The sequence below is a fragment of the Falco punctatus genome, assembly GCF_963210335.1.
Source record: "Falco punctatus genome assembly, chromosome: 4".
Classification (NCBI taxonomy): domain Eukaryota; kingdom Metazoa; phylum Chordata; class Aves; order Falconiformes; family Falconidae; genus Falco; species Falco punctatus.
Window position 1 is genome coordinate 62,936,561 of NC_137583.1, and position 20,648 is coordinate 62,957,208.

General features: G+C 39.9%; 1 protein-coding gene across 1 annotated transcript in view; it reads right to left on the reverse strand.

The window, feature by feature from the left end:
- The window catches only part of ADARB2 (adenosine deaminase RNA specific B2 (inactive)), a 353,051-nt gene that overhangs the window by 268,781 nt on the left and 63,622 nt on the right, over positions 1-20,648 (reverse strand). The gene's annotated exons all lie outside the window — the stretch shown is intronic.

Consider the following 20,648-nt stretch of genomic DNA (forward strand, 5'->3'; position numbering starts at 1 on the left):
CTCTACCCTGACAGGTGGATATTTTAAATGGATTATTCAATCCATCTAACCAATTAAACTAGCAACCCCCAAGAACAAAACCCTAAATTGCTAATCCAGTGGAGTTACTCACACAATGGCAAACAGCTTTGGAGAAATACCAAGGACAAGCTAAAATAACGAGGCTGTAAACCCCAGAAGGAGACAAGCTTGTGAGTTATCCCAACTGGTACAATTCCCGCAGTGCTGCACAGTGAACTGCCAGATGTGGGATCATGAAAAACCCAAGTAATGGATCTGTGATGAAGAAAATCTTTTCAGCCTTTGCCAATGAGGGCGCAGAGAGCAAGACAAGGCAGGCAAATGCCAGTTCCATCCTGAGTAACACGTAATCCAGTTCATGGAGCGGAACAGGGACAGGCTCCAAAGGGACATGCCTGCCAGTCCTGTTAGCAGGAGCAGAGATGTGAAAGTTGGTTCCAGAAAGAAGAGATAAAATAGAACAGCAAAAAGAGTGGCAAAATAAATAATTTAGCTCAGTGGCAAAAAAGATTTTTTTAATGTCATATTTCCAGTCTTTGAACTATTTTGGCAATGCCTTCTTTGGCTTATTTGTCACTTGTCAGATAGAGAAGAAGTTATCTCCATGGCAACACATTATATTAAATGTAGGAAGCAGAATCTATCTATCTATCTCAGCATCTAAGCTTACCAAAACTCATTAAATAGTAACCTACAGTAAGAGGGGAATAGGGACCTGTACTGAAGCATTTGTTCAAGGAAAATAAAATGCACTAGCAGATACCAACAAAAAATGGAATATCATCTACATTCAAGAGGCTGAAAACAGTATCCAAACAGATTTTTAAAGTTCAGCTTTCTAGGCAGGGGAAGATCTGACCAGACCTCTAAAAGTAACATGCAGTGTAGAGAAATGAGATGCCGAGACACTTCGTGTAACTCAGGAGGTAGAGTAGGAGCAGCATTATAGGGAGAGTTTTCTGAAACTGGAATCCAGGCAAAGGAGTGAAACATACAGTGCATAAGAAAATAAGTGATTACGGGGACTGGAATTAGAAGAGAAATTCTGATGGGTGACTTTGAGTTGGACTTAATTAACGAGGAGTGAAGGGCACTTAGCCCTTATAGGCATGGACCCATAAATCAGGTAAAGCCTGGGACAACTGCACCAAGGCAGCTTTAGAAAGAATAGCTCATATACAGTAAACTCAAAAGAGCTCTGAAATCAATTGACTCTGCGTTTTTTTGCAATCATATCAATTAGGCTTAAGCTGGACAATTTATATACACTAGTCAAGTCATTTGCGCACCCTTTTTTTCCTGTTATTCCTGCAGCAGTGGAAAACACAATGTCTAGCTCCGGAACTGCTTCAGCTGCGGGTCAGTGGGTGGTGAGAGACTACACAGAGCAGCACATGCGCTGCCCTCGTGTCCACACTGGCAGAGGCACAGGACTGAGCTCCATACACACCTGCTGTGAGCCACAGGGCCACTCCTAGTTTTTACAATAAAAGTAGTATTCACAAATTTCTGTGTTACTTTTAATTGAAAAACTAGTATTTCTGATGTATATGTCCCCTTTTAACGTGCAAAGGGCTATTGCTAGAGTTTTCCTCTGTAGTCTGTACATTAAGACATCTGTTCAAATGTTGATATGAAAAGCTACTTGCTAATAGCTTCGTACCCGAGATTACAGACACTCCTGCTATTGCAAGTGAGTATTCCCCATTCAGATGAGTGTTTGTCGCTTGCACTTCCTGAGCCGAAAGCCAGCAATCCTTGTGTTGCTCTCGACCCGCAGCGGGCAGATGTGAGTGGTGTGTGCTACAGAAGCTGCTAAATACTTTGACTTCCAGTTTCATTCAGTTAGCATTTGGGATGAGGTTAAAATGTGTTCTTAATCTGTCCAAACTATCTTGCACAACCCTGATAAGCAAAAAACATGAAAATTAATTAATAGCTTTGTCCACTTGGTTCATTTTCACATGCTTCATTAATGAAATACCTTTAGGCTTCTTATCCACAGCAGGCACCAGGAGATAAATGAAAGTGCTAAAATGAATGAACAAGGGGCTTGTTCAAAGGAGTTCACTCTTGTTAAAAGTTAACTGAACAGGAAAGCAAAGAGAATAAATGGAACAAAGGCCTGACAGAAAGTGGATCACATCACATCTGTTCTTACACCTTACAAACTAGTGCTGGGCTTCCAATCACAGGTAAAATTTTATTTATGTTACTCATCTAGATAGTCTCAGTTACATCTTTTGTGGGAAACATACAAGAGAAAGGAAAATTATCGGAATGAATAGGAGAGATACTTGAACGGGTTTTAGTCAGCTGAAAGCTGACGTGTCCCACTGCTATGGTGAAAACAATCTTGGAGAGAGCAGCCTTGAACCCCAGTTACAGTATTATTTCAGGAGCTGCTGAGTTCACTCAAGGCTGTGCTGTGCTTTCCCCCTACTCATGGCTGCCAGCTGCAGCAGCATCTCTGGGATGGGGGCTCCCAGCTGTGTTTTTTATCAGCTGAACTGTAATGCTAAAAGATGCAGCTCAAATGATGCCTGGGTAATTTACTGTTGTACAGATACATGTGTTTGCACTTTGTGCATTCCTCCAGTACAGCGACACGTGTCTGTGAGCTGGGTATCTCACCTTTCAGACTGTGCTACTCAGGACTCACAGTGGCTATAAAAAGGTAGGCTGAAGTCAGAGTGAACCCATTATGCCAAAATAATTTTCAGGAATGAGAACATTCAGTGCTGCAGTGACCACTTCAATTAATAAAAGACTGCAACAGAAAACCTACTTAACAGATTAAATCAATATTATCTTAAGATTTTTGGTCCTTAAATGCAGCCAGCATTACATAATATGTCCCTCTATAGACACAATTCTATACAGGAAAAATATGACCTCTCTTTCCTTTAAATCAAAATAATCATGCAATGACTTTTTCAAAGCTCAGTCTTATTAGACAGGAGCAACACAAGAGTCACAGCTACTATATTTTCTCTGTCTGTCTATAACAGTTTTATGAAATTCATCTGTCTGAACAAGAAAATTTTGACATTGGGGTCTCAGAACTGTAAGTCATTATCAGATGCTACTGTCATCCTTTCAGTACCATTGTAATTTATGTAGGAATCTTTACATGACCATATTAATACTTACAGTAGTCTGCAGGCTGGTGGAACAACATTGCTTTTCTCAGATTTTCTCAGCTTTGCATAGGTGATTCTCTATGGTATAAGTGATGACAGTCAGGAGACAGTATATCCCTGAAAGATCTTGCCTAAAGGACAGCGTTTTGATGGAGCAGGGAGGCGAGACAAGACACTTTTTTTTCAATTGCTTTCCTTCAGCTTCTAATTTGTTAAAGGAGAAATGCCAATATTCTTCAAAAGTTCCAAGATCATTTCTTCCTATTTCAAAACCAGCTATATGACACTTCAAAGGAGTGCTCTAAAGCTGATAACCTGCAGGAAATGGCAGCAGAGAACTAATGACATGCCTTTTTTTCTTTTTTTTTTCTTACAAGGTGGAATTCACCATTGTTTGGGGATTTATGCAAGAGTTCAATCCCGTTTCATCAGACAGGCTTATGGTTCCTGCTCATTCCCCACTGAAGCAGAACAGAAGGTATGTTTTCGAAGCATGTCCTGAACTGCAAAAGGAGCAACAATTTGGTCAGCAGAACAGGGAACAGAGAAAAGACGTTTGAACCTAATGTTCTTGGTGTTACTATAATAATGAGATTCTAATATGACAATAAATTATAAACACACATAATTATAAGCACTTTAAAGTAATGTTAGGTTGCATTCAAAACCAGTAATTACTAAACATCAAGATCTGACCTTCAGGATGACTGTGTCAGCCTAGGTATGATGTGTTTCTTTAAGAGCATCACACTCTTCAAGCTATGGTGTATAAAATTGGGTATTTCAGAGGATTCAAATCAGAACCCAGAAAGACTTCTGTCCAGAAAATATCCAGTTTTGTCCTGCTGCTGTCTAACATATTAACTTACACATCAGGTGTTGTGCAACCTGTGTAACAATGAAGCTATCCTAGCATGTATAGACCACTTAAGTTTACAAAGAAGATAACATGACAGCGATAAGTATTGGCCTGGACTTCTGGAAGGATTCACTTAATGTATTTTTGGGGTGTACTGCTAGATAAGTATCTTAGCCATGTTGCAATGTCTAGCTCTAAATATCCATGTGATATACTATGGCATGGTGATTTGTAAATCTATAAAGAAAATTAAAAAATGCTACACATATATAGTCCAGAATTTTTAAATATACGTATATGGACAAACTCCTTTATTTTTCTAAACAGCTTATACCTCAATATTTTCCAAAAAAATTTTTTCCATTGATGCCAGGATAGAATTTTGGGAATATTTTTTTAGTCCCTAAATAAACACTGCAGTCTGTTCACCTTTCTTCTAAATACTTTATTTATAACAAGGATAATATCTAGTTGGTTTTTTTTTAATGAGAAATCATGTGAGTTTATAATTCTCTTTTTTTAAAAAAAGAACCTTTCCCTCATTGATACGTTTATAGAACTTTAATATAATCAATGAAAAATTTACATCTTGGAATTTTGTTTGTGTTGGGTTTTTTTACCTACATTTGCAATTTCAGAATTGACTGTGGCTCTTACTTTTCACTGAAATACATTTTCAGGACAAAGGTCCAAACATTTTCCATGAATACAGATTACAGAAATTAGCCCTTCAAAAAATCAACGTGCTTCTAAAGTTGTAGGAAAAAACTCTACAAGTAGTGATATTAGTCTTACACAACATCATCATTAAATACCACCGCACAACCATTAGAAAGACTTTTGTGGTATTCTTGAAAGTACCCAGCCACATAAAGAAGGGTTTCTACCTTGACACGTTACCCATTAATTAATCTCAACTGTTATTTTGAGGAATAGCACACTGACGTTGCCACCCAGCTGACAGCGAGCAGTATATATCATAACAAACAACGAACCACCATGCATGTCAGTACTGTCTTTCTCCCCTCTCCAGAAAAGAGTAAATTTGTAAGATTAATGCAAAACAGTATGTTGATTTCTACAAAGTACTTTCACTAGGGTGCCTAGAAAAATCACTGCTTTGGATCTCCGTTTACAGAGCAACAATGTAAAAATCCTTCAACACAAAAAGCTACAGGAACAGGGCTCCTTGGAATGTGGGAAGGAAAGACAAGGCTGAGAAGTTATTCTCAGCCAACACATGCCTCTTCCAACAATTATGGTGCAGAGAAGAGGTTAAACTCTGCCCTTCAAGGTGTCTGCTTAACACGCCTAGTTCAGGCAGGGCCAACAGATAATGTCTGTAGAGTTATTATGGGAGGCTCACTCCGGAGTGGTTCAGCCTCTCAGCAGTCATAACCCTGCAGCCTGGTTCACCCTCTTGGGCACAGAGGACTTGCTCTTTTATTTCACGATTGCTTTATGGAAGACATCCAAAGCCAGTGCTGCTGCCCTGCCACCATCAGGTCTCCCTCCCGCAGGCAGGCAGGGATGAGGGGCTTTGTTTCCCAGCTGGGCAGAACATCCCCTTTCAACTTGCAGTGCTGCCCAGCCCAGACGCAAACCAAATGCAAGCAACGCCGGGAGCATCCACCCCATCACTATGGCTCGGACAGTGCTGGCTGTGCTGCCATCCTCCCACCATGGGGAGGTGAAAGCACGGCAAAGGTTAACACTCCTCCCAAATGAGCCTACAAAAGCAGCATGACCTCTTTCTTTAACAAATGTGTTACACTTCCAGAAAAAAAACACCCTAGTTTTCTCCAGTCAGACTAGATTAATTTTCCTTTAACGCTATTTCAGTTTGCTCAAGGCATCTTAAGTACCCTGTTTAAATGAATTAGGAATGACAGTTTCTCCAGTAAGGGGATAGGTGACCATGTTCTTTTCTTGTACAGTACATACTTTCTGAGAACAAAGAATAAAAGGCAGCATGTTATCTGTATGCGTGTTATTTAAATGGTTCTCTCCCCTTCCTTTGTGAGAGTTTAACATTCCCAGTGATGTGTGGAGAAAGACTTTGAAACATAAAAATGGGACTTCAGATAACATAAAATTACTTCTTAGTAACAAATGCACACATCTGACGGTCTATAGATGTGCTAAGCAAAGCACAGTGGAATTTTACAAACAAATTTACAGCGTGTCAAAAGCTTCAGTGAGAAAGCAGATTGAATGATGCTCTGTAATAATGGTACCTGCCTAAGAGTGCTCCACCGCAGCCTGCCTGTGCTGCAGGACACCTTCTGCTGCTCAGGGATACAAATCTTAATACCTTAAGTCAGACAGACACTTACTCGTTCCAACAAAATTTTCCTGTTGCAATCACTTGCCATGTTCTTGTAATTCCATGACCTTTTTTTATGTCTTTGAGAGACGTAGCAATTAAACCAGACTTCAGAAGGCCTAATAAGGTAGAACCTTTTTCCTAGGTAAATGAGATTTCTGTTTACATTAAAATATTAAATAAATATGTAGTCTTAATTCCAAATTTAAGTTTGGACTGCATGGGGTAAAGTATCACCTGCGTCTCTTCTTCTGTTGCACAATAAAGTGCATGATAGGCTCTCAGCAAACCTTACAGCACCTACAAGACAAGCTAATAAGATGTCCAGACCTCCTGGACTGACGGGCATCCCCCAGGACAGGGGAATGCAAGAAGGAGCATGCAAGGCAATGACAGGAGAATCGCCACGGTGTGCCGTGAGGCTGGGACCACGCAAAACAAGTTATCAGGCCGGCTCTGGGCTGGCGAAGCAATCTGGGGAACAGTTTTCAATTTTGTTCCTTTCAAAGCAAGTGAAGGAGAACAGCTTCTGCTAAGAGCTAAACAAACTTCTGGGAAGTATTTATGTGCCCAGTCTGCGGTTTACCAGCCCCTGTTCTAATCAAGGGATTTCAATTTTGTGTGGTTGATGCTTTAGTTATGGAGTTACTCATTGCAGCAAGCTGTTGCCTCGGTAGCTGGGTGATCCAGGGGGTTAATAAAGTGAATTTTCACCCCAGAGATTTGTGATTCATGCCTGGCTTAACAGACAACAGTAAATGAGTTCGGTGGTCTCAAACTAGCCCACAGACTCACTGTAAAATCCCAGAGTCATTTCAAAGGAATTTACCATAGCTGGGATTTTCTATTCATAAGACAGCTAAGACTGGAATAATAGGGTTATGTTTCAGGGCAGGATGAGAGGCCACTTAGTAATCCTAGTATATTATTAAGTAATGTAAGTTTAAATACATGTGCATAAAATGTCTGGAATTAAATTTTTTTAAAAAATAATTTAATTCCATTACGAGTTCAACTTCTGACCAAATAGTTGCAAGGAAGAAGGGAAACAGTCTTTCCAATACTGAGTTGAAGACAGTGTTATTTCACTGTGTGTGCAGTGGCAGCGTACAGCTCTCTAGGAACGATAGCATCCCTCATGGAAATGCAGTGTTCCAGAAGAGTCTGAAGCAGTTGTTTGTACAGTTAGTTCTATAAAGATAATTAACTCATTCATGCTAAGACATGACATGTTTTTTGAGTGTTTCTACCAACAACAGTCCTTAAATGCTCATCTCCTCTTAAAACTCACTGTGGACTGTTGCTTAAAGGCAGACAGCTGCCTGACAATGTTATCCCACAAGATATACCACCTTCTGAGTCAAACGTGTATTTTAGTGCCAGGTTCATCAGCTTACTCAACATTGTGTTTGACATCAGAAGCAAGAAATATAGAAACAGCTGTTTATAGGTAATTTTAAAGCATAGTCCCAGAGCAATGTCGATACCCTGACATAAACAGTGCTTTTGCCTCTTTTGGGGGAACTAAATTTCAAACACTTCACATGTGGTTTTCTGTTCTCCAAAGGGGCAGAAAGAAGGTTAGAGTATGTTTTCCCTCTGCCCATAGCTCTGACCAGGTCTCCAGCCAGATCATTCTGTTGTGGTCCTTAGTTTCCAGATGAGGATCTGAATCTTTACTTACTGCCTCGATCAGCGAGAAGCGGAGCCCAGAGCTGTCAGAGGGCTATCACTGGGAAGGTATACCAAGAAATCCAACAGACTATAGTACGTTTTCTCTTTATAAAGTATAAACAGCCCAGATGTTTATGGATGACAGCAGTACTGGGAAGGAGGCGAGAGGGAGAGATGTGGGGAGTGACAAATAGACTGTAAATTAAAATTAACTGCATCAGAAACTTGAAGGAAAGATACAAGTTGGGTGCTGTGTGTAGAAAATATCTTATTGCAGTCAAGCCTGACCCTGTTCCTTGAAAAGCATTTCTCTGATTTGTTCAGGTCACAAGTGGGATGGAAATGAGCCTCTGTACTGCTTCTTCACACATCCGGATTTAATAGACTTTTTTCCACTGATAAAAGACCACTAATGAGTTCATTTTCAAGCTATTAAATTGGCTAGAATAGCTAGTTCTGCTGATGATTGCACAGAGACCTGACGGTCACAGTGGGTTTTGTCTTTGGCTGTTAACCATTTGCTGTCTCAGGGCTGCAATACAAATATTTAAGTAGAAAAAGAAGGGAAATCAAGCAAAAGAAACCTTGTGTTGTACCTTCCCCCACCCCCCTTTCTTTGTTCTACTCTTTCCATTTTGTGACTCCATGCATTCCTCAGATGCCTGTAGACATGAGTACTCCCTTCCCAGACAGCTCCTGGATCAGTAATACCTCGCATGATCCAAACAGTTAGAAGCACATTCACAATGATATTTGAGTTTGGTTCTGGACCTGAGAGCACAGTTCATATTCTCCTTTGTTCACTGAAATGTTTTACTTCAGAGTATGACAGTTCCTTCCTGGACTTCTCACTCATTTTTTGGCTGGGCTGGAGTCTGTTCCCTTACAAAATACATACATGGGATGCCCAGCATTAGACAATGCTACCTGAAATCTTAAGGGAACAACTTATTTCTTCAGCCATACAAATGAATGCAATTAAGGAATCACTAAGTGATTTCTCTTTCGGTTTAGATACACATCACTTACACTATCATGCAGTCTACCAGACTTTTACAGGCAAACAATTAGCTGCATAGCTGCTCCATGCTGGAAACTGCCCTCCTCAGTGCCTGGGGAAGGCAGGGACAGGTTGTCCCTGACACTTGACAGTGCCATCTCTTTCTGTTCAGAGAAATCTTTAATGCAGTTGCGCAAAATACATTAGAAATTATTTGACCTCAGTGTTTAATATGTATGGGACTACAGATTAGGCATCATAGCAAATTAGTTGCATATCTGCCTTTAAACATATATCTGTATCCTGCACCACTCCTTCTTCTTCACCTCTGTCTTACCTTAAATCATCATTGCTTTTGGTTGGATACCTCTGGAAAGAGCCACCCACAGCCGCGCTAGCCATCAAAAATGTGCTCAGCACTAGACACAGCAAAAACAGGCATGAAATACATCAGAAATATTGGGAAGTCCTATGTGCCAGTTACTTAATATGAGTTAAGAATTTTAAGGATTTGGCTTTGTCCTTTTCCACCTGGCCCAGGGGAACGGTAAGAAGAAGGAAGGGTAGTGGGGAGGCTGACTTCGGGCACTGCCCTTTCACATCCTGGGAAGCTGTTTCTGTCTCAGTGACCACAGACTATATTACAGGTGTTAAACAAGAGAAAACATCAAACTGTTAAGGTCAAGTACTGTGCAGGAGTTTAGCGGGTTGAGAACACATTCATCCCCTCCAGTGGCTTTGGAAATCCCATGTTTTAGGTTTCTTCCCTGTATTCCACCAAGTCTCTGCCCATGTCACAGGCTCTCATCATGTAATCAACACAATTTCGCCAGCTGTTCCGTCTTGCTGGGACCTGCAGATTTCCCTGCTTGTTTGTCCCTGTACTTACCTTCTAACTTCCTGCTGTACTCAAACCTCTTGTTTTTCAGTTCTCCACAGTCGGTCCCTTAGAACCACCCATAGTGAGACAGGGCTTATAAGGAAAATGCAGCACTAGATTCCTTTTCATATCATACAAAGTTACTGATTTTTGAATTTGTGAATTTTATGCTCATTGACTATTTCCTTTAAAGCTTAACTGACGTTTTCACAGACAATCAACCTGCCTTTCCAATGATACATCCCTTGTTTAACCTTAAAGGGAATATAAAGAAAAGGTACGTTGTCACACAGACAAACACTCATGTGGCCTTCTTTTACTCTTTACTGACTTAATTAAGTTAATGTCCCTTTTGTTGTCCTTTTCCTCCATGACTTACAGACAATCTTTTGACCACCTTACCATTACCAGAGTGCAGACACTGCACTGCTTAGGAATTAGAGCTCATTCCCAGCTAAGTTTGACAGTTCCTAAAACAAAAAAAAAACCCAAACATTTCCACCCATCAAAATAAAGCTCTTGCTTCCAGATCTTCATGTTGCCATGTTGGGATAGTGTCTTGTTGACTTAAAGGCCAAAAGGCTAGTGCAGCACTGCACAAAAGATGCTGTGTGGTTTAAAGGAGTTCCAGGTCACAAGCTGGGAGAACAGCCTGCAGTTGGCTGGTTGCTCCAGCTGCTGCACGGGGATAACAGCTGCATAGAGTGAATTAAATCCCTTGTTTTCTGCACTTGTAAGGAGGTAAAGATCTCAGTTTGATTTTAATGAGATTTTTCTGGATGAACGTTTCAGAGAATGACCTTATTTGGTTTTAATGTCTCTTTGGTTGAGACTGGCATCCATAAGGCACTGGATGCTTTTCCTGGGAGGCAATAGAAGTGGGTCCATCGTGACATTGCCATTTCAGTCCAAATGTTTGACTGATTGTGCTGAAACTGTAAACACCACCAGAGTGCAAAATGCCTCCTTGTTGCTTATGTGCCATCCCTGTCCTGTAGCACTAGTCCAAGGAAAGGAGAAATAGCAGGCACCAAACAAGAGGGAAAGAGGGACATCATGTAACATTTCAGGTATTGTACATGTGTCAATAAGGAACAGATTCACAGACATCTTTGGAAAGAAACACCAAAACATACGGAAAGGTAAGGTATCCTGACACTTGCCTTCACAGGACTTGCTCCCAAAGATGGATGTATCAGATGGTGAACATACAGTCAAAGCCTAAGTCAGAGTCTACATCTCTTAAAGGAGGAAATTTTTGAAGCTACTTTTTTTTTTTTTTTTTTTGCCTGGCTGCAGCCACCACTGAGCCCATCCACAATATCCTTTGCAAGTGGACTGCAATCAGTCATCTCATCCAGAATGGAGCTGCCACACGAGTGGTGTGTACCTGCCATGGGCTGTTTGTTCTGCCGTACACAACCACTCTGCCAGCAGAGCAGTCACAACCTGGAGCCCTACATGCAAAACATAGGAAGTATTTAAAATCAGCCTTTTGTCATTTCAAATCTTAACTCAGAGATCTAATTCAGTCTGTTAAAATTATCAGAAGACAACTTCCCCCGTAATGGAAAAATGAATTGCCTCTTCAAAGATTTCAATCCAGTTCAGTCCTGACATACCTCTTGTTGGAACAAAGTTGTGCAAGTTTAAATTTATCTTGTCTTGTAAATGTCTGTAACTGCATCTCAAGAAAATTATTTTTGATGTTTGGTACCTGGTCATCACCAAGATGATGGTGACCCTATTATGAACATGGCAACAAGAAATCATAGAACTTTAAATGTAATTATGCTCATGACACCATTTCATCTGTTAAAATTTTGTGATGCCTGATCTCAAACATCAAGAATCTGCTCATATTTCTGTTCTGTTAAATCCTATTCTCCATGTGATGACACAAGTTACTTGTTGATAATTAATTGAAACTAAAATTTACTTTGGAATAAGCTGGCAGAGGAACTTTTCAAAGAAAGGGAAAAAATTTCTCTGAACAAAAAGCATTTCTTTTTGGGTTATATTTAAGAAATTTCAGCAGGCAAGAAAAAAATGGTCATTAGAAGAAAAGTTGGCTACAAACTGGAGAGTTAAGAAAAGAAGAGTAAAAATCAAAACGCACTACATTTTCTTTATTTCTCAATGCACGCCCAAAGACTACTTCTGAAGAACCTTTGTCAAACATACTGAAGCATCCATTTCATCCTCCACAAATGATAATTTTCTAAGTTATGCAGGTTCACTTCACAAAAGCCATTGCTTCTGTGACCTACTCACTCAAAATGCAAAGCAGGGCCCTCAGCCCGTCGCACTTGCAAGCTGACAGATCTGTGCGTAGATGGAGCAGCGTGCTCTGATGGGCTGGGGATCCCTGCTGTGTGAAAGCTGGTGCAGGAGAGGGCCCAGAACACACTAGAACACACAGCAGTAGTGTGTGCCTTTTAGAGGTGAGTCCTGGGAACAATACGATGAAACCCAGTCATGAAGTAAAAACTCTTTGACAGAGGTAAAACGTCTTGCTGCTTCTCTAATGCTTAGGAAAAGCACCAGTTTGACAAAGTAAAGGCTTTTTGTCAGAGAACATGTTCTAGGCAAAGGATAGTACAAGCAATGCCCACATAAATGACAGCAAATGAGCTTTTTAAGTTGACTAATTAAAATACATTGCAGTTCTATATGGACATTTCCAAAGTGAATTAAGCTAAAGCCAATGAAGACCACTTTAATTTTAAATAAGGGATTTACAACATATGACTTAACAATGCAGTTTAAATTGACATTTTTAATTCATTTGGATTCAAATTTTGTAGCATATGTTGTATAGGCAGAACATAAAGCCCAGTTCTAGCAGTGCGCTGTAGCAATGAAATCTGTAACAAATGAGGAAGATTTCTGTCTCCATGACAATATTGCTTAGGTTTTCTGGCTAAGTACTAAATGGTGTTTAGTACCTTTTTGAGCAATTAAATGTAAGAGAGACTATTCAAAATAGTGGTTAGAATCTGAGTCTCGCGGTATTGCAGAGGTCAAGAAGCATGGCCAAAGGTTGTAGAATTCCAACTCTGACCACCACATTGCAGGCAAGGTACAATTCAAGAAAGAAAAAGGAAAAGGTCAATGAAAGAAATGACCAGGAAAGATATCATTACCAAAGCAGTGTGGCTATTGCAACTAGCCTTAGCTATTCTGAGACAGACAAAAAGCTCCTTGTCAAGAAGCCATCAATACACATCGCACAAACAGTCCTGTCTGGCAGCCCCAATTCCCAACCCTTGTGTTACAGGTTAATAATTCATCTCCTCTCACCAGTCAGACTGCACCTTGACTCTAAGCCAATTCATAACAACTATTATAAAATCACAAAAACCTCAGGTTAATCTAATGTTTAAGAAGATAGATAGCCCAAGTCCTGATGCAAAATTTTCTCTTTTCCTCTGGACTTTTCAAGGTTTCACAGCTCTTTTTTGACATAACAGGTGCTGCTGAACAATAACTGAGCTGGATTGCTCCTGATACACAACAGGGCATGATCATTTTTAAAAATGAAACACAAGAAACCCTTAGAAATTTCATTTGCATGTAATCAGCATCCATTTCCCGCAAATGCAATGCCCAGTCAAGCAGAAGAAAAATGACTTTTAAAAGCAGGTGTTCTTTCTAATTATTGTTGATTCGAGCAAGTTATTAACACTTACGTGCACCCAGGTTTACAGTGATGTAACCTTGTTTGCCTGTCAGCAGACATTTGATTGAGAATAGTATCTTTTGGTTTAGTCCTCAAAACTGGAGTTTAGCAAGAAACAGTTCAAATTAGTAGTCCTGCTCTTACATAAATAGCATGTTATACCTTAATGTACAAAGCTAATAACCAAGATAAGAGTAAAACCCAGCCTGCTCTGCTGTGGCAGCATGGAGGAAGAGTACCACACAAACAGAACAGCAGTGGTTAAACGTGCACAGCGAACACTGATATATTCAAGTAGTTTATTTCTCCAGGCTTACAAATTTGATTACCATGGAGTACAAAGCTATTAAAAATATGACCTTTCTATACTGTACAACTTGGCGAAAAGCCAAATAATAACTTTGTTTGACTTGGGTAGTATGATACAGTGCCTATTCAGCTGGAAATAAAATTACTTTTCTTTACAGAAAATTATACCTGGAAGACCTAATGTCTATCATGAACATAACACACATACAGAGTCATAAATTCAGACTCATGACAGCCGCTCTCATAGAAGTAAAGGGACAGTGTTTCTAGGTGTAGTAGAAAATTACGTAAAAATCTGCTGCTTGCCTGGCATTTGCTCTGTGGTGGTGAGAAGCGAAACAAGCACTGATAATAAGGCAGATAATAAGGCAGAAAATAAACAGATTATATAACTAGTATGTCACTGATACTTTGTAACACCTTGTCTTGAACAAACAGTTCTCTTTCTATAGTTTTTGGTATGGGAACAAGGGCAAAATATGAACCTTATGTTGATGATGGACAGATAGACATTTGATAGGCATTCTCATTAGTGCTTCCACTAATGCCAATGGCAAACCAAAAGATTTCAGTGCACTTAGGAGTAAAATCAAAAAGATACACATGAAAGAAAAAATGCCTGTATGGTCCTCCAGTTTTCAGGAGTGTTGCATTCAATTCTGGCTTTAGGAAAAAAAAAACAAAACAGGAAGACAGAAAATGTGGGTGATAGGAAAGAAAATGATCATTTCAGCTTCCAGGTATCTTTGGCTTTGAAGATGTCTTCTACTTTAATTAGACTAGAATGACACGTGACAAATGTCATCCTTAGGAAAAAAAAAAAATCCTGAATAATTGAAATTTCCCCTTTATTCAAAATACTATGATTATTTTGCTGACTTCCTATTGGTTTTGCTTATTATTTATTGATCTACAGGGACACAGAGGATTTTTGAAAAGTTTATTTTTCTGGGAAAACAAAATAATATTTTTTGGTTTCCCAGTTGCCTAACTAAAACATTTTTGTCTGTTTCACTTGCAGGCAGAAAATGAACTTGTGAAGGCAACTCCAGAAAGTCAACCAAGTAACCATTGTTTCAGTCTTTACTGCTTGAGTTTTTTTATTGTTTCTTCATTTATTTTCATATAGTACTTTCCCCACAAACTACTTCCTTCTTTTCCTGTTTTCAAAAAAAGCATTTTAATCAGAAAGGTGTTATTAAAAGAAATCCATTTGAATATGCAGGAGTACTGAATAGTCATGAATATAAGTTGATTAAGATATTGAAACAAGGGCATTCTACTTACACGGAAAATTACTTAAGACTTCTTTGCAATTACTACCCATGCTCTGAAGTTTTATTTCTTGTTTGAAAATCAGATTTCAAGTGAGTCACTTACTTAAAGCAAGGTATTAGGAAAGCAATGTCCATCTATCACTCACCAAAGTGCTATGGAAGAATACCTTAAAAGAGAGATGACAAGGAACAAAACCCCAGTATTCCTTCCAGATAGAGTGAAATATTATCAATCACATTTTTTGCTTTGTTTTCTTGACTTCATATATGAAAATTTTTCAGGGTGAGTTTATCTCATTGGAGTTACCTCAGAAAGACAAAAGTTGAATATAGTATCGTATAATATAATATTCTACTGAAAACAACTTTTCATATCATATGCTCCAATTCTGAAGAAATTCAGCTGGGGAACAGTCTGGCCAAGTGGGAGGTTTCCTTCCCATTCTCTCATTTTAATACTGATTTTTGGCTAAACCCCAGAAACTTACATCCTTTCCAGTTTAAGAACAGTAGTTTCGAGTCCTCCAAAATTAATAAAAGCCACATCAATTCAGTGGATGTTTTCACTTTTTGCTGAAGTATCAGGTCAGGTATGGAATCCAATTAAGCCGTCATCTTAGGTAACATTTCATGTCTATGTGCTCCACAGACTTACTGTGAACTCAAAAAAGGAGTGGATGGCAGCAGCCAGAAAGGGATCTGACTCCATAGCCGTGTCTTCAGCACCAATACAGTTTTGAGGGCCCAGCTTCAGTCACTCCTAAAGAACCCTTCCACCCATATCAAGAATTTTTATTCACTCTTTTGGCCCCATTGTCTTCTAAAAAGTGTTTTTGTTGCTGTGTTTTTTCTTGCAAGTCCTTGAAGATGATTTGATTTCGTCAGGAGACTTTCATTCCTGAATTGGTTGGTGAGGAACAAGGAGCAGTAAGGTTCAACCAGTATATTTCATTTCCCATATTTAGTGAAACATTTAAGAGTGTATTTAAGCCTTTTGATCAGTCTGCCAATGACCACACCTATCAGCCAGATGCCTTGACTACCACTGGAGTTATTCCTTCACATTCAAATTTGAAATTAAATTCTTTTGTACGCAGAGGAGGAGATATGGGTGGTCTTCCCACCAAGAATTTGTTAAGGACTAGGAATGCATACATCCTTCCGCTTAGGAGTCATTATTTCCTCCTGTTTCCTTTCTTGGGGGTTAGGTGAGTCTGTGAGTTGTGTTTGAACTGAGTTTGGAGAGCTGCAGTTCTAAATATTGAGATCCTCTTTACTCATCCGTTAAGAGTTCAGGTCGAACTGAAAGTGTGCTGCAACATGACAAACTCCTGTGCCCTTTTACTTGCTCTGAACTCACTTCAGGGTTAAGAGTCTAGTCACTTTGTCAAGTGCCAAACAGCTGTTAAGAGTGGATCGATCAAGTGGAACATGATGGCAGGAACAACAAAGGAGGAAAAGAATGAATGCAATTTTATATGAATTATGAAGCCACCGGTATGCACACAGCACTGATCATGGTTGCTTACCCTCAGCAAAGCTGGGCAATGAAAGGTTGTTTTCAGGCTGTGTAAAGGTATCCTGTATCAAAATAGTGGCACTTCTTTGCCACATTGCGACTGTGCATATATATATATATATATATATCTCAGACAACTGTGCTGTTGTCTTGTCTGCTGGAAAGATTAGAGGCGTGAACTGCTCCTGCTTCTCTATGATACTGCCTTCCTAGGAGAATACCAGCCACTAACTGCATAATGGAGCGATAGTAAACATATTAAGAAATACAAGTCTCAAAGCATTCCTTCTGCTTGCTTCTGCTTAGGGTGAAGAGATACTCTTAATACATACATTGTGAAAGATCGAGAGGGGACCTCATCAGTGCTTTATAATAAGTGAGTATAAATCCAAAGCTCTATGGGTAGTATCCATGATTAATTGCATTCAGTCGACATTAGACTCTGTCATTATCAGCTACTTGCTGCTCAGCATTTGCTATGCTGTTAATTGTTGTTGTGTGGCTCTAAGGGATGTTTTCAAAACATTTCAAATTCTTTTACTGTAATAGCACAGCAAAGAAATCAATAAGCTGCCATTTAGCAGATGAAAGAGAGATACTTTTAAGCTATCACTGATAATAAAGGTGCTTCCAAGACAGCACTGACATTTGGCATGCTATCTAGACTTCACTGAAACTTTTTTTTTCATCCACTCACACATAAACCAATACCCTGTGGTGCATGAGGCAAGTGAAATTAAAAAGGTTTCATTCAGATTCCAAAATTTTGGAATGAATCTTTTAATCAAATTTTTGATAGCATATCCCTCATGACTTGGGAAAAAACCTCACCCCACATTATTTTTATTATTATTATTAAGGAGATGGGCATGGTACTAATGATCATTTCACAGGAGAGAAAATACTATGTTATCAAACCACAAAAAAGGTTGCTTGCTGATACAAGGTCTGCCACTCACTCTATATTATGCCAGTACTTCAAAGTTAGCACTAACTTCACCAAAACACATGCAACTGATTATTTTCTGCTGATGTCCTTCTTTTTATAATGGCCAGCCCTAAAACGTTTATTCATGGTGTGGTTGTGGGGAAGACATGCAAGACTGCTATGCAATGTACAACAGCAGTAATAGGCTGCTATGCCCTTTAGTAATCTGAATCAGTAATTATCTCTGATAATTCAAAGCAAGATTAAATTTTAGGTAACAGTCCCAATAATGGAAAGTATCTAAAACTGAGGAAAGTATTTTTAAAAATCCTTTTCAATCTATTTGTCCTGAAACTTTCCAAACCAAGGTTTTCTGTTAATTCTCATCTACAGGAAATGTTGAAATACAGTCTATTCTGATTCAGAATCAAACCAGTTTCCAGCATGCCAACATTTCTAGAGTTGGGACCTTTATTTAAACGAAGTGGAACAGATCCAATAGCTGAAAGAAACAGACTCCACGCTGAAATTGCTGGAATACATACTTTGGGTGTGGGACAGCAGGAAGAACCAAAAATGGAATATATGGGATGCATAAAATCTGAGTTACTGGCATTTGCCTATTCTGAGATGCAATCACTAGATCCTTCTGACCACAGATTACATCTCCTGACATTTAATTTGCCATGATTAAATTTACGACCCAACTGACCTCTTTCTGGAAAAAGGCTTTGGAGACATTCGGTCAGTTTGAATTTCTTAGGTGCATGGGAATGCACTGGGCACTGCTAGTTAGCAAATTACCTTCAAAGCTGGTGGAACTCATGCTTCATTTTTATTTCTTAGGTTTTAATCTATAAGCCAACTCCCGTCAGTTCCATATGGGAAGAGCTACCACTAGACCTAAAGAGCAAATATTTAAAAATATATAAAGTGCATAAATGATCCATTTAATGAAAACATCAAGAGACCTTGTAAATCAATTCCTTCTATCAACTGCCATTATTATCTAAATGAGATATAGTGTCTGAGAGCATCTGCAGGCGCATACCTATGCCTATACAATGAGATTACATGTACAAGAGACATGCCTACATGCAGAGGAGCCTAAGCCTGCTCGAGGGCAGGAAGGCTCTTCAGAGGGATCTGGGCAGGCTGGACTGATGGGCCAAGGCCAGATGTATGAGGTTCAACAAGGCTCAGTGCCGGGTCCTGCACTTGGGTCACAACAACCCCAAGCAGCACTATGGGCTGGGGCAGGTGGCTGGAAAGCTGCCTGGAGAAAAAGGGCCTGGTGGTGCTGGCTGACAGCCAGCTGAACATAAACCAGCAGTGTGACCAGGTGGCCAAGAAGGCCAACAGCATCCTGGCTTGTGTCAGAAATACTGTGGCAAGCAGGGAGAGGGGAACGATCGTCCCCTTGCACTGGGCACTGGTGAGGCTGCACCTCAAATCCTGTGTTCAGTTCTGGGCCCCTCACTGCAGGAGGGACGCAGAGGGGCTGGAGCGTGTCCAGAGACGGGCAACGGAGCTGGTGAAGGGTCTGGGGCACAAGTCTGATGAGGAGCAGCTGAGGTAACTGGGGTTGTTTGGTCGTGAGAAGAGAAGACTCAGGGGGGACCTTGTTGCTCTCTACAACTCCCTGACAGGAGGCTGTAGGTAGGTGGGGTCGGTCTCTTCTCCCAGATAACAAATGACAGGACAAGAGGAAACAGCCTCAAGTTGTGCCAGGGGAGGTTTAGATTGGATATTAGGGAAAATTTCTTCACTGAAAGAGTGGTCAAGCCTTTGAACAGGCTGCCTGGGGAGCTGGTGGAAGCACTGTCCTTGGAGGTCTTTAAAAAATGCGTAGATGCAGTGCTTAGGGACATGGTTTAGTGATGGACTTGGTAGTCTGGGTTAACAGTTGGACTTGATGATCTCAAAGGTCTTTTACAACCTAAATGATTCTGATTCTGTGATGATTCTATGAGTCTAAAGCAATCCAGAGGAACCAGCTTCACAAGCCCAGATTTGTAGAACAGAGATCTGGATTACATGTGTCTGAACCATCACCAAGAGATCAAAATTGCAGGTTGATTACCATACTGTTGAGAAATGGGAGAATGAGCTAGGGAGAAAATGACAGCAGAGTGTGCCAGAGGCCAAATGATTAATATATTTTCTCAGTATTAGCATCATCAATGTGCTGCCTCAGAGGAAGTCACGGTTAAAGAGTATCCACTAACGATGCAAAGCTCAATAAAATATTAGAATAAATAGGATAAAAAATTACCTTCATATCTCGCAGAAAGGCTTTCTGATCCACCATGTCCCCTATTGCTTTGCTGGTCTAATTTCAGCCTTACTTTGTGCTGTTCATGAAAAATCAATTACGTGACAGAAAAAGTGAGAGACCTAAGAGGCCAGACCACCTCTGTGCCCAGCAACACCACTGGCTGGAAATTGATGTCAGACAAGTTCTAATTAGGAACGAAGCACAAATTTGAGACAGCGAGGCTGACTAACCACTGGAGAAAAAATTATTAAAGGAAGTGGTGAAGTTTCTGTCCTTGTATCTCTTCCAAGCAACCGTAGAGGCCTTGATGGAAAGCATGCTTTGGCTGAACACAAATTGCAGAACTCACCAGAGTCAATGAGATCTAATAGTTTGTAATATACTGGTTGGACTGGACAAAATAATTATTCTCCTGGATTTAGTTTTCATGAATCTGCAAGCACAGGAAAGCTACCATTTGTGTCAGGAAGAAGATGAAGACAAAAGGTCCTAAATTTGAGATTGCCAGCTGTGTTACAGTTTTGGCAGATTTACCCCCAAACAAAATATGAAACAAATGTAAAAATTACAAAAAGAGGCACTTCTTTGTCTTATGCTTAAAGCACAAAATCCTGTTATCAACATAATTTGTTATTTGTATCTAAATTTTACCTCTGACTTATATTTCTATTTAAGCATCACCTCAGCCACCCAAATTGTAACAGAGAAAATGGGGCAGCCTAAAAGGAGATTGTAGTTGGGTATCCTGTTAT